Genomic DNA, 15,377 nt, shown 5'->3' on the forward strand with positions numbered 1-15,377 from the left:
TCAACTTGACAGGCTGGGAAAAGGAAGAAATTTTATCTTCAGTCAGCCTCTGAGGATCATCAAGGTACTATGGAGACAAAGCAGGAAGAAGGTCTAGAGACAGACCAGGCTATGGGGGTAGCAGGGTACGTTGTATTATGACAAGGGTCATCACACGAAGCAGATGACATCTGAAGTTTCCCACTGCAGAGTTTCATAGTGACCAAAATTTCGGGTTAGCAATAAAGAGGAGAGGATAAACTTTTGTCTTAGTAATGAACCTGAGGAGGCGAAAAGTAACTCTGAAGTACGTATTATTATTGACCATTCAGGGAAACGCCTTAGAGATCTGATCAAAGCTATTAGTATTCTTGTAGTTCAGTTGGTTACCATGTGCTGTCATCAGCGCCTAGGGAGTAATATTACCTTGTTAGAAATCTCAAGACAAAGTGAAGCGTAACTATAACAGAAGATCTGGTACCAATGATTTTGCAAGCAGGAAGAGAATGCGAAAGCAAATTCATAAATACTTTTCTCCTGCGCGCACCCACAGTGCTACTGAAAATGGTTGTCAGTGACGGGGCAACCTGGGCAGTGGTATTAGTGGCGTCTGTCTTTTCACCCCTGGAGCGTATCTCACCTTCTAAACGTTTAAAAAGAACACTTGGGCTCTATTAACCTACAAGGCCACGACAGAGACAGGAGATAGGGCCCTGTTCAGAGAACCCGGGTCGCCCTCCCTGTCTCCGACTCCTTTTCTGTTTTCTGTCGCCGGAATTATTTCGGCCGCCTCCCGCACGCTTTCAGCGTTGCCCTCATTCGAACAGGATGGAAAAACCCGACCATTCACTGCCTGGGGTTTGTCTCCTGCTTCTCTTCTGCGAACTGACCGGCCCGCTGGCGCGTCTGCGTCCGTCGCGAGGCGTCGGTCCTTCCCCCACCGCGAGCGCCGGGCGTCGGCAGGGACTCGCCACCCGCAGCTCTGGAGTCGTGCCGTGAGCGCCTGAGCGGCGCTGGGTCGCTGTCCAGCAGATGTCTGCGCGGGAGACCCAGCTAAGTCTTGTGCGGTACCTCCTCCCAGCTGATCCCAACCCGGTCCCCCAGCCACTCGATAGAAACACGATTCACATCGTCCCCGTTCCTGAGTGAAGATCTCGTCGCCCACGACCTGCTTCGCCTCGCTCGTGATGATTTCTTACACTTGACTGGGGATCCCGGTGCGTTCGTCCCTCCCTCCTTAAGCTTCTGTCCTCTATCCGTTATGAAATTGTGTAACTTGTTTTGGTGTGAACTGATATAGCTGAACTTCGGAAGAAATTAGGCAGGATTCCCTGAAAAATGTGTGTGTGTGTGTGTGTGTGTGTGTGTGTGTGTGTGTGTGTGTGTGTGATATATATATATATAACTGCCCCTTGCGGAGCAGGGCTAACCAGGTAGTGTGCCCAGAGTAATCAAAATTTTTGTTGATTGTTAGGAGGGAGCATTAAAACAAAGAGCCAAAAGTTCTAAAACGGGGGACTTTTCACTCAAAATGGGCTGATGCAGAAGATACTATTAGTCAATTTGTACCAGATTCTTGTTTTATTCTGTTGTAAATCTTTTCCAGCCTTCTTCACCTTCCCCCACCCAATCTTTCTTAGGTGTGTGATGATCCAAAAAGAGTAACAATGTAAGTTTTATGAAGACCTCCTCATAAAAGGTTTCAGAAATACTGTTTTCTGTTTACTTTTTGATATGTGGATGAGAAACAACACCCCATCTTTCCAGAACACAAGGAGGGGGCAACTTCAAGCTAGCAGTTGAATTGGGAATCTTCTGATACATGATGCATTGCATCATTGGCCCTACTTAAGTCAACATCGTTTTTCAAAAAAATTGTTTTGTGTTAAATTTTATCTGTAAAACTTTCTACCAAACAAAGATGTGCAGATTAAATAAAATTTCTAAAAGTGGTTGATAACACTTGGCCTCCCTCCATTTGTCCTCTTTCAGCTGTCCAGCTGAAAAAAATGTAAAGGTTCACGGTCTACTTGAAGCGTCATTAGTTCGTTTCCTGCCAGCCTCAGGTCACTAACCTCAGTGGTGAGGAACCTGAAAGCAGCAGATGATGGAGATTTTAGGATTTTGTTGTTGGAAAAGGAAACCAGGTGTCAGGGACCGGTATAAACAAATGAAATAACAGAAACACTGGCAAATCCTATCAGGCTACTCATCCTCGAGAGTAGTATTCCTTTCTGTATTTCTAGTGTGTAGAGTATGTATCTCAATGGTGACTTTTATCAGAATTGTAAACAGCTGTTTTCTCAACTGTCTTCCCTACTCCATTGTAATATTCCTTGGGGGCAGCACATTCAGTGTCTACAAAAAATAATTTTACCTTAAAACTCTGCACACATGCATGAAGAGTTGAGTGAGGAAAAAAATGCTTGCAAGCATCAGGAAAAAGTTTAACTTGTAAAACAGGTAGGCTCACAGGTGTATGATCCTATGCTATTCCAACCCACGTGTTTAAATGAAAAAACTGTGGGCTGCTATACACATAAATGGTTTTCTGGGTTTCTTGAATATAATAACTTTGAGGCTCACAGTGGTGCTTTTATCCTTAAGGTAGGAGAGAGTTGGGGCTGGGCATGTCTCAGTTAAATCTAAAGCCACTGACAGATCATAGGGCTAGGCTGGAGCCAGTGGCTGAGAAGTTGGCCTCCTAAGAGAAGAGAATGTCTAATTTATTGACGGGAAAGCAAAAACTTAGTGAACGAAGTGCACGCCAGACAGACATTTTTTATACCGTTTATATGGCTGGTTTGAGTTAATGCTGGTGATTAGGATTTAGAACACAATATCCTCCAAATTTGTTAATGAAATATTTAGCACAAAGATCTCTACATTACTAGAAAAAACTCAGGAAACTCTCAGCAATAGCTCCATAACATTAAAAACACTCAACTGGCTTAAACAAAGTAGATTTATTACCACACATAGTAAGTCCAGAGAGCAGAGAGATTCCATCATGACATCAAGACCCATGATAAATCTTTAAATATTTTGAGTTTCTTGAACTTTACACTCTGTCACTCTCAACATATGGGTCTCATACTTTAGCTGGTTCCTCTGCAGTGCCTCAAACTCTGTCCCCTGAGCAGAAAACCAGGGCTGTATTTACCCAGGTGGCTCTGCCCTGCACTTTTCACAATTGTCTCACATTTAGGATGAAGCTTCAGGTAGAAACAGGGAGAAAAGAGCAGTTGTGTATGTCCCTTGGTTTCACAGCTCCTCGAAGAAACAGAAAATAATTTACACGGTAGATCTACGCTATACTGAATGCCAAGAGGGAGCCATCACCAGCCCTCTATTATTGTTGTTCATATGTATTGAACCAAAGCAGCATCCTGCTCTCAGACACCAACTTGGGTTTGGAGATCTGAGTGTTTGGAGACACCATGTCTAAATAAAAAAGCTTGGAGAATGTGGGCATCGATCCCACTACCTCTTGTATGCTAAGCAAGTGCTCTACCACTTGAGCTAATTCCCCCATATCAAGGAAGCTTTATTTATCCTTAGTGGGTGGCCTGGAAGGCAGCTTTTAGTGTGAAAGCAGGGCTCCACTAAGAGCAGATCTTCTCAGTGATGGCCCAGGGAAAGAGCACAGTGGCTACCCATTCTCTGCAAAGAAGGAGGAGAAGAAGGAGGAGAAAGTCACAAAGGGAAAACTCGTGCTGCCAAAATGTCAAGTTTAGGTTATTCCGGGACAGAAAAAGGCACATCCCAGCAAAGGAGGATCTGTCTAGATCTGCCCAGCTAAAGCGTCACAGATTTTTAAAAACTGATTAAATAAATAAAAACGATTAAATGATTTTGTGTGTGTGTGTGTGTGCGTGTGTGAGTGTGTGTATATAAGTGGGATGGCATTATCACTTGTTCCTTGTAGCTGAGACTGTCTGGGGATTGTGAGATGGCACACATTTCTGGAAGGCAAAAAGCTCCTGCGGTTTTCATAATTAGGCCCTTTCATGAATGAGGCCAGTGTGCTGACCACTCCCCTAGGTAACCCCTGAAGAGTGCTTCTTTCACTTACATCTGAGAAATGGGTTGCCTCCTTGCTAAGGTGTGTCATGTACAAGTTACCTGTCCAACTATATGTCAGAACAACAACAACAAAATTATAGAGCAGAGCCATGAAGAATAAGAGACAAAATCATATCAGAGTGTAAGAATATGTAAAATATCAGCGTGTAAGAATCAAAATTTAGCTATGCAGAGAAGGAGTGGACATATGATGGAGAAAACCGGGCTGTTTGTAGGAATTCCTGTGTGAATAAATGAACCTATTCAATTTAAGTGGAGTGTGTGTGTGTGTGTGTGTGTGTGTGTGTGTGTGTGTGTGTGTGTGAAATACACATGGAGGGAAGCAGTGATTGAAAAGCCTGGTCCCTTAGAAATATATTGGGAGAGCTTTATGAAAACTTAAGAGAAATTGAAAAAATCCCAGGCAAAATGCTTAAAATAATTAAAGCAACATGTTAGAGAAAGGTGTTTAGTTTTGAATGTCAGAGCTTGAACATGAGAAAACAGGAACTGGGGAGAAAGGGAAAGAAGTCAGAAAGATACTAAAGGATTGAGGTTTACCCACATTTATCGTGTCAGCTCCTGAGATGGACAGCAGGAATCTTTCCGCAGCGCCAGTGCCCATCACACTCCATGCTGCAGAAACATCCTGCATAAATAGTATAGCATGGATGATGACAGAGGTGAATGAAAAGGAAGAAAAAGATTCTGGAGAGGTTATACAGGAAGGATCTACAGTATTTGTCAAGACGTTGGGTGGAGAGATTTGAGGGAGAGGAGACCAAGACACTGGGAAGTCTTGAGCCTAGTGTTGTAGACACAAAAGAGATTCTGAATTAATATCTGATGAATGAATCCACTTATTTATTTGCATTTGATATGTGAATGAATGTTACAGGAATGACCTAGTGCGGAGAAAACGGATGGCGAGACTATGTGCTAGGGTAAAGCAAGAGCTCAAGGGTTTTTTGTTTGTTTTTTAATTTGGGAAGAAATCTGCTTTTCTTATCTGGTTTTCCTATTTAAAGCTATGTGATTTGAGGAAAATGGTTTAACTCCTCCAAGCTTTAGTGTCATCTACAAAATTTGGATAATGATACTGAGGGAAGCTGAAAAGCCATATCAACCAACTTACATAAAAAATAATAAACATTCACTTCCATTTCCAATGCGTGGTGCTGAAAAAGTCCTTGTATGTGGAATATTGTTCACCTTTAAGGAATCTGCTCTCAAGAGCTGATGAGGGACTATTTTAGTGCAGTTCTGTTGTCACTGGCTGTTGTGCTCATTTAGTTGCCACCAACACATCTCTGTGAACATAAAAATAAAATAAAATAAAATAAAATAAAATAAAATAAAATAAAGATTGTGGAGGAATAGAACACAAACACATGATAAGGTGATATTTGCACCACAGAATATAGTGAAGGATTTGTGCCTGATTCTTTTTGCATTCCCTTGGAATCATTTTTAGCCTTTATTCTAAGTCCCCAATTACTGTCATCCTTCTCCCAACAAGATTGTTTCTCTCCACCATAGATATTCTGGTCAGGCTCTCTGGTTGACCATCTTGACCTCCTGAGTACTCTATTTGTACTGAGACCCTGACTTATGTTCAAATGATGCTCTTCCATAGCAGGGCTTCCTGCTTTGCCCAAAGAACATTCAATTTTTTGAGCCATTTAGGGCTCTTTTCTCACCCAGTATCTATGTGAAACCTTAGAGGGAAGCCTATTCTTTGCAGGAAGATAATCCTGCTGGGTTCTAACCTCAATCTGTAAATCCACTGGGATAACTGGGAAACAAGTCCTAATGATATTAAAGGATTGAGGTTTATCCACATTTACTGTGTCAGCTACTGAGGTGAACAGCATGAGTCTTTCTGCAGCTTCAACCCCCATCACACTCCATGTGTGAAGAAAACATCCTCCATAAACACTGTAGCATGGAGAACAGAAGAAAAAGATTCTGGAGAGGTTTTGCAGGAAGTATCTACAGTATTTGTCAAGACATGGAGGGGAGAGATTTGAGGGAGAGGAGACAAAGACACTGGGAAGTCTTGAGCCCAGTGTGGCAGACACAGAAGAGATTTTGAATTAATATCTGATAAATGCAAGAATAAAACCACTCATTTATCTGTATTTGGTAAATGAACGAATGTTACATGCGTGAGCTGGTGTGAAGAAAACAGATGATGAGACTATGTGCTAAGTGAAAGCAAGAGCTTGTGATATTTTCATTGAGAAAGAAATCTGCTTCTCGTATCTGGTTTCCCTCTTTAAAGTTACGTGATCTGAGGAAAATGGTTTAACTCCTCTGAGCTTCAGCGTTATCTATAACACTGGGGTAATAATACTTGGGGAAGCTGGGAAACTGTATCGACCAACTTACATTAAAAATTAATAAACAGTCAGTATAATTTCTAGCACATAGTGCTGAAAAAGTCCTTGAACATGCAGTATTGTTCACCTTTAAGGAAAAGGCTCTCAAGGTCTAAGGAGAGGTATCAGCACAGTTTTGTTGCCATTGGCTGATTTGCTCATTTATTTTGTAGCAACAAGCTTCTGTGATGATAAAAATGAAATAAAGTTTAAAAAGCAAAATAGATGGTGGAGAAACACAATAGGGATGCATAGCAAGGTGTGATTTTTCTAGGCAAAATGGATTTGTACAAAAGAATATAGTAGTAAAGGATTTGTGCCTGATTCTTGTTGTATTATTTTTGAATCTCATTTAGCCTGTGTTCTAATTCCCCAATTGTGGTAATCCTTCTCCCAACAAGATTATTTCTTTGCACCATGAACATTCTGGTCAGATTCTCTGCTTAACCATCTTGACCTCCTGAGCACTCATCTTTGTACTGAGACCCTGATATATGCCCAAATCATGCCCTTCCATAGGAGGGCTTCTTGCTTTGTCCAGGGAGCATTCAATTTTTCAAGCCATTTAGGGCTCTTTCCTCACCCAGGGTCTATATGAAACCTTAGAGGGAAGCCTGTTCTTTCCAGGAAGAGAATCCTGGTGGGTTCTAACCTCAACCTGTAAATCCACTAAGCAAGCTCCTACTGAACACTGATGATGCAAGCTCAATCCAAGAAGCCAGCACTCCACAGGGGGAAGGCAACCAAAGAAGTAGCTAATGCTTACTGAGCCGTTCTTATTGATCAGATCCATCTCTAGGTGGTGTGATCCACCCCAAAAATCCCACAGTCCTTATTTCCCATGTAAAGAAAGAAGATGGAAGAAGGGGAAGCTAAATGAGAGCTTCAAAATGACAACTTCCCTGATTCTTCCCCTGAAAACTGAGTGTGTCACCTCCACACTGCGAAATCCTTTACTGTCTAATGATTCTCTCCCAGTAGATATCATCACATGACTTCTTATTTATTTTTCTTGTTTGCTTCCTGACTGTTTCTCCCCACTCCTCCCAAATATGATGTAGTATCACAAAGGTGAGAATATCTGAGTTTTATTCACTGTGAATTGATGTACCCAAAACAGTCTCTTAACAAGGTATGTGCTTGAGAAATATTTGTTGGATGATTAAAAAAATAAGTGTTCACCCACCCCACTCCATAATTATGGTTGGATGACATTCAGAGCAGACAATTGGAAGAGAACTTTCCCCTGCTTCCCCTGTCAGCTAGAGAGGTAGACATATGACATAGCTTGCAGTTTCTTGTGTAATTTATATCTCTTCACCACCCCTTGTACTCAAACCACTGAGAAGTCAAAAGAAGGAAAAAGTGAAAGAGAGAGAAAAGAAAGAAAGAAAGAAAGAAAGAAAGAAAGAAAGAAAGAAAGAAAGAAAGAAAGAAAGAAAGAAAAGAAAGAAATCTCACTTTTAAATTTTAAGCTAATATTTGGTCTGTCTTGAAATCATTATCTCATAGCATTTGTGTTCCATTATTTATCACACCTATTTTGTTTCCCTTAAAGGAAATAATGGCAAAAGCTGTATCTTGTCTGATGTTCAAACTCAGGACCTTCAGAATATGAGATTGACAGGTGGCCTGCTACTCTAAGAGAGCAACTGTTCCCAAGAGCTGACATTCAGATTATCACATCTCATTTCCCACACACTGCTGCTTTATCAATTCCTAGCTTTTAAAGAACACAATCAATGCTACTTGGAAATCACTCCTTATCAACCAATGATGCACTGGAAGACTTTCCCACTCAGGACAGGTGGAGTCACCTGTTTCCAGTATTCTCATAATGATAGGACCTTCTGGCCTGGGGGACCAGAAACAATTGTACCTCTTACTGCCTTTTTTCCCTCTTGTGGCCCAATGATGTAGCTTTTCCCTTCTTCAGAGATCTTATTCACTCTTCCTTTCCATACCATAGTCTCCGTTGTTGATAAGAAACAGAGATAGTGCTCAATTCATGATAGTTCATTGAGTGACCAACTGAATGAATGAAGGAAGAAATAGCGTTCCAAGGTGTCTCCCGTTCATACTACTCTTACTGTGTGTCTCCACTTGCATCTATATGACTGGAGACATTCACTCAACAAAAAACACAAGCTGAAATTATAGTCAAATCCTCCCTTTTTTTCCCCCAATTTTTTGTGCCATGAATTATACTAGGAGACTTAGGGAGTTTACTGGATGTAGTCTGACTGAATTCTGCCAAAAGAGCTATGTCTTAGTCTGCACTTTATGCACTTTTTAGAAGTAATAGAGGCTGAGATAAGTTAACTGTTGTTTCTAAGGTGCCAAAACTGCTAAGTGGGAAAGCCCGAATTGAGAAGCAAATATTTTTACATTTTAAATGTGATTTTTTTCCCGCTGTACCAGCTCAGTTATTCTGCCCATTTTTTTGCACTTTAGCCCATTCTTTTGCATTTTAGCCCATTCATTCATACACCAAATGTCTAATTCCAGACCTCTACTTACTTTTTGGCTTAACTTTTTTTGTTGTTGTTGTTTTGCTTTTTGTTTTTTGACAGAGTGTCCTCTGTCACCCAGGCTGCAATGCAATGGTAAGACCTTGGCTCATTGCAACCTCTGCCTCCCGGGTTCTAGTAATTCTCCTGTCTCAGCCTCCTGAGTAGCTGGGACTACAGGTGCCTGCCACGATGCCTGGCTAATTTTTGTATTTTTAGTAGAGATGGGGTTTCACCATGTTAGCCAGGCTAGTCTCAAACTCCTGACCTCAGGTGGTCGGCCCACCTTGGCCTCCCAAAGTGATAGGATTACAGGCATGAGCCACCCCTCCCGGCCTGGGTTTTAATTTCATTTTAATTTAATTTAATTTTATTTTACTTTTTTTTGTGTGTGACAGGGTCTCACTTTGCTGTCCAGGCACTACTGACAGGATCTCCATGCACTGCAACTTCCACCTCCCGAGTTCAAGTGATCCTCCCACCTCAGCCTCCTGAGTAGCTGTGAATACAGATGTATACCACCACACTCATTTTTGTATTTTTTGTAGAGACAGGGTATCACTGTGTTGTCCAGGCTGGTCTCAAACTCCTGACGTCAACAGATCCGCCCATCTCGGCCTCCCAAAGTGCTGGGATTATAGAAATGAGCCACCACATCTGGCCTTGGACTTATCTTTCAAGTCAACTTTGGCTCATTGTCTTCCTTCAAACACCACATTCAGGGATTTGTCAAATAATGAACACTATTCTTCCACAACTCTTTTGAATCTATCAATTACTCTCCACTCATTTAGTACATATTCACTGGGGAGATGCTCTGTGCCAGACACTGTAGTAGGATCAGGTAATTCGGAGGAAGTATAGACACCCCACACCTCAAAAGAAGACAATATAAATATGGACGATGGAAGAGCCACTTCGAGATTCACCGTTTTCAGTCTTTCTGTCATTTTTTAACTAAATAACTCCTTCAAAAATATCTTAAAATAACTAAATAACTCTTTCAATAATAGCACTCTTCTATATGCTGGACTACTCTTAATTTTCTGGTTATAACATGATCTTACTTTTCTTTTAATTTTTTTCTCTGCTTTCTGCCTAAATTTTTATTTTGCGTTATGAAGTTGATAGGTCCTTTACTGGATGGTGTGGTTCAATTCTCCAATATGCTTGCTGATTTGTTTTCTACTAAGTCTACCAATTACTGAGAGAGGAGTGTTAATGACAGCAACTATAATTGGATTTTTCTGTTTTTACTTGGCATATCCAATTTTGTTTATGAGTTTTGAAGCTCTGTGTTCTCGTATACATTTGGGACAGTATTCCCCTGGAAAACTGACAATCATATGGCAGCCCTCATTACTCCTGAAAAGTTTCTCTACTTTCAAATCTACTTTGTCTGATTTTTTATATATACTTCACAGCTGTCTTTGATTAATGGTTGCATGAGGTATCTTTTCCCACTCTTTTCTTTCAATCTGCTATATAACTTCTATTCTTATATATAAGTGTATTGCAGGTGGCTTTCTTTAGTGAGCATATTTATTTTTAACACATTCTGATTATCTCTAGTTTTTAGTTAATGCATTTAGATAATTTACATGCAATGTTATAGATAAATTTTTAGATAGGTCTATTATTTAATAATTTATTAACCTTTTTTCCCTTTGTTTTAACTCATCTATGTTCCTCTTTCTATCTTGTTTTGGTTTATTCAAATCTTGTTAGTAAGTGGTCTAGGGTCTACCATATACATATATAACCTTTCACAGTATAGTTAGAATCAATATTTTACCATTCAAATTGATTATAGAAACTTCATCAAGATTTAGGCCCATTACACTTACCCTTTTATCTTATGTATGTAGTACATCTAGATACAATGACAACTGCTTCAGATACAGTTACAATTTTTGCTTTCAATTATCAAGCATACCTTAAGGATATCAAGGGAAGAATAACAGTCTGTTAGGTCTACCTAGACATTTTCTATTTCTGCTTTTGTGTCTTCATTGATGATGTTCTAAGTTTCCTTGTGGTATCACTTTTCTTTTTTTTTTTTTTTTAGAGACGGAGTCTCGCTCTGCCGCCCAGGCTGGAGTGCAGTGGCCGGATCTCAGCTCACTGCAAGCTCCGCCTCCCAGGTTCACGCCATTCTCCTGCCTCAGCCTCCCGAGTAGCTGGGACTACAGGCGCCCGCCACCTCGCCCGGCTAGTTTTTTGTATTTTTTAGTAGAGACGGGGTTTCACCGTGTCAGCCAGGATGGTCTCGATCTCCTGACCTCATGATCCGCCCGTCTCGGCCTCCCAAAGTGCTGGGATTACAGGCTTGAGCCACTGCGCCCGGCCAGTATCACTTTTCTTATCTCAAATCTTTGCTAATTATTTTCCAGCAGTCTTGCTAGGATTGAGAATGTATTTATTTAACTTCCAATGAGAATGCATTTATTTGCCTTTATGTCTGGAAGATACTTTTGCTCCACATAGCATTCTGGGTTGACATGTCTTTTTCTTTTGGTACTTACTGAATGTTATGACATTTTTTCTGGCTCCTGGGATTCCTGATGAGAAATCTACAATTATTCATATAGTAGTTTCTCTTTCACTTCCCTTTAGCTGCTTTCAAATTGTTTCATATTTTCTTAGTTTTCAGCAGTTTGATTATGATATGTCTTGCTATGGGTTTCTTTGGGTTTATCGTGCTTGACATTTACTGAACTTTAAAAATCCGGTTTATATCTTTCGATAAATTTGATACATTTTCAGCTATTAATTCTTCAAAGTTTTATCCCACAAAGACCTCTCTGTCCTCTTCTTTCCAGATTATAATAATGTGAATGCTAGATGTGTTATTTTTTATTTTTCCCTGAGCCTCTGTTCAGGGACGAATAAAATCCTCCTTTCTCTCTGTAGTTCAGATTATGTGTGTATCCTTGTTCTGTTTTCAAGTTTACTGACTTTTTCCTTAGTCTTCTGCATTCTGTTATTCAGATCTTCCAATTAAGCTTTTTATTTCCCCTAATAGTTTTGGTTAATACATTTTTTAATTCTTAAGTTAAAATTGGTGTTTATATATTCCAAATATTTGCTGAGACTTTCCAACTTTTGATTCACTTCATGAATGCTATCCCGTAATTCTAGGAGCATTGGTATAATAACTGCTTTAATGTATGTGTCAGATGATTTTGACATCTGCGTCCTCTCAGTATTGTTATTTGAGGGTTCTCTTTGCCTTGTGAATTAAGATCTCCCTGTTTTTTCAAATGCTGAATATTTTGGGGTTGTAACCTCCTGGGCTTCTTTGGATTATGTGATGAGACACTGTGTCTTGTTGAAATCTTAAGGATAATATTGCTGTTTTTGTTTTTGCAGGCACACAATGGCCTTGTATTTAAGTTCCAAGTACCAACTAGCCTTCCATGTGTTGTTCTTTCAAAGACAACTCTATTTGAAAGCCTTGACACTACTGTTCAGAGATCTCTGGAGTGTGTGCCACCCAGTGGTCAGGGAGGACTGGAAAATGGGCCATTGCTCAGTTCAGCTCTCAGGCTCTTTTTTGGTAAGATGTTTGGGATTAGAGCCACTTATTCACAGCTGACAGGTGCATCTACAAGTTCACAAACAACTTTATGGGTTTGCTTTCTACAGTATCTGTCCAGGCACAATCTAGTGACTTGAAACATCCTGGTTTCAGTCCTCTCACCAGAAAGCTGGGGCTGTACTTACCCAAGTGGCTTTGCCCTGCCCTTTTCACAATTGTCTCACATTCAAGCTGCAGGCAGAAACAGGGAGAAAAGAGCAATTGCATACATCCCTTGGTTTCGCAGCTCCTCGAAGAAACAGAAAATTAATTACACAGTAGATCTACGCTATGCTGAATACCAAGAGTGAGCTGTCACCAGCACTGTGTTGTTGCTGCTCCTACAACTCGGACCAAAGCAGCATCCTGCTCTCAGACACTAACTTGCGTTTGGAGACCCAAATAATAAAGTTTGGAGAATGTGGGCATCGATCCCACTACCTCTTGCATGCTAAGCAAGCGCTCTACCACTTGAGCTAATTCCCCATATCAGAGGAGCATTATTTATCCTTAGTGGGTGACCTGGAACACAGGTGATTTCAGGGCCTTCACTGCAAGACCAGGGCTTTACTAAGAGCAGATCTTCTCATTGATGGTCCAGGGCAAGAGCGCAGTGGCTACTCATTCTCTGCAAAGAAGGAGAAAATGGAACAAGGAGAAAGTCACAAAGGGAAAACTTGTGCTGCCAAAATGTCAAATTTAGGGTATTCCAGGACAGAAAAAGGCATGTCCTGGCAAAGGAGGAGGTGCCTACACCTGCCCAGCTAAAGTGTCACTGATTTTTTTTAAATGATTAAATAACTGAAAATGATTAAATGATTTTGTGTGTGTGTGTTGTGCGTGTGTGTGTTTATAAAAGTGGGATTGCATTATCACTTCTTCCTTGTAGCTGAGAGTTGTGAGATGGTACACATTTCTGGAAGGCAAAAAGCTCCTGTTGTTTTCATAACTAGGCCCTTTCACGAATGAGGCCAGCGTGCTAACCACTCCCCTAGGAAATTTCTGGAGATTGCTTCTTTCACTTACATCTGAGATATGGGTTGCCTCCTTGCTAAGGTGTGTCATGTACTAGTTACATGTCCAAGTATATGTCAGAACAACAACAACAAAATTACAGAGCAGAGCCATAAAGAATAAGAGACAAGATCATATCAGAGTGTAAGAATATGTAAAATATCAGCGTGTAAGAATCAAAATTTAGCTATGCAGAGAAGGAGTGGACATATGTTGGAGAAAACCAGGCTGTTTGTAGGAATTTCTGTGTGAATAAATAAAACTGTTCAACTTAAGTGGAGAGAGAGAGAGAGAGAGAGAGAGAGTGTGTGTGTGTGTGTGTGTGAAATACACATGGAGGGAAGCAGTGATTGAAAAGCTTGGTCTCTTAGAGATATGTTGGGAGAGTATTATGAAAACTTAAGATAAATTGAGAAAATCCCAGGCAAAATGCTTAAATAATTAAAACAACATGTTATAAAAAGTGTTTAGTTTTGAATGTCAGAGCTTAAACGAAGAAAACAAGAATTGGATTTAAAGGGAAAGAAATCATAAAGATATTAAAGGATTGAAGTTTACCCACATTTATTGTGTCAGCTCCTGAGGTGGACAGCAGGAGTCTTTCTGCAGTGCCCATAACACTTCATGCTGAAGAATACATCTTTCATAAACACCATAGCATGGATGACAGCAAAGGAAGAAAAACATTCTGGAGATGTTGTGCAGGAAGGATTTACAGTATTTCTCAAGACATAGGGTGGAGAGATTTGAGGGAGAGGAGACAAAGACACTGGGAAGTCTTGAGCCCAGTGTGGCAGACACAGAAGAGATTTTGAATTAGTATCTGATGAATGCAAGAATAAATCCACTCATTTATCTGTATTTGGTAAATTAACGAATGTTACATGTGTGAGCTGGTGTGAGGAAAACAGATGATGAGACTATGTGCTAAGTGAAAGCAAGAGCTTATGACTTTTTCACTGAGAAAGAAATCTGCTTCTCGTATCTGGTTTCCCTCTTTAAAGTTATGTGATCTGAGGAAAATGGTTTAACTCCTCTAAGCTTCAGTGTCATCTATAACACTGGGGTAATAATACTTGGGAAACCTGAGAAACTATGTCAACCAACTTACATAAAAATTAATAAACAGTCAGTATAATTTCTAGCAGATAGTGCTGAAAAAGTCCTTGAACATGCAGTATTGTTCACCTTTAAGGAAAAGGCTCTCAAGGTCTAAAGAGAGATATCAGTGCAGTTTTGTTGCCATTGGCTGATTTGCTCATTTATTTTGTAGCAACAAGCTTCTGTGATGATAAAAATGAAATAAAGTTTAAAAAGCAAAATAGATGGTGGAGAAACACAATGGGGATGCATAGTAAAGTATGATTTTCTAGGCAAATTAGATTTGTACAAAAGAATGCAGCAGTAAAGGATTTGTGCCTGATTCTTGTTGTATTATTTTTGAATCTCATTTACCCTGTATTGTAATTCCCCAATTGTGGTAATCCTTCTCCCAACAAGATTATTTCTTTGCACCATGAACATTCTGATCAGATTCTCTGCTTAACCATCTTGACCTCCTGAGCACTCACCTTTGTACTGAGACCCTGATATATGCCCAAATCATGCCCTTCCATAGGAGGGCTTCTTGCTTTGCCCAGGGAGCATTCAATTTTTCAAGCCATTTAGGGCTCTTTCCTCACCCAGGGTCTATATGAAACCTTAGAGGGAAGCCTGTTCTTTCCAGGAAGAGAATCCTGGTGGGTTCTAACCTCAACCTGTAAATCCACTAAGCAAGCTCCTACTGAATACCGAGGATGCAAGCTCAATCCCGGAGGCCAGCAGTCCACAGGAGGAACGCAACCAAAG

General features: G+C 40.4%; 1 long non-coding RNA gene and 1 other non-coding gene across 2 annotated transcripts; both read right to left on the reverse strand.

Moving 5' to 3' along the window:
• Positions 1-2,790: 2,790 nt before the first annotated feature.
• On the reverse strand, positions 2,791-13,767 carry LOC139363201 (uncharacterized). The gene is made up of 3 exons (XR_011623148.1): positions 12,662-13,767; positions 5,180-5,354; positions 2,791-3,642 (listed from the first exon to the last, which is right to left on the reverse strand). It is a non-coding gene; the product is annotated as an uncharacterized lncRNA (long non-coding RNA).
• On the reverse strand, positions 12,929-13,001 carry TRNAA-AGC (transfer RNA alanine (anticodon AGC)). Its single transcript has one exon. It is a non-coding gene; the product is annotated as a tRNA-Ala (tRNA).
• Positions 13,768-15,377: the final 1,610 nt, after the last annotated feature.

The sequence above is a fragment of the Macaca nemestrina genome, chromosome 5 (assembly GCF_043159975.1).
Source record: "Macaca nemestrina isolate mMacNem1 chromosome 5, mMacNem.hap1, whole genome shotgun sequence".
Classification (NCBI taxonomy): Eukaryota; Metazoa; Chordata; class Mammalia; order Primates; family Cercopithecidae; genus Macaca; species Macaca nemestrina.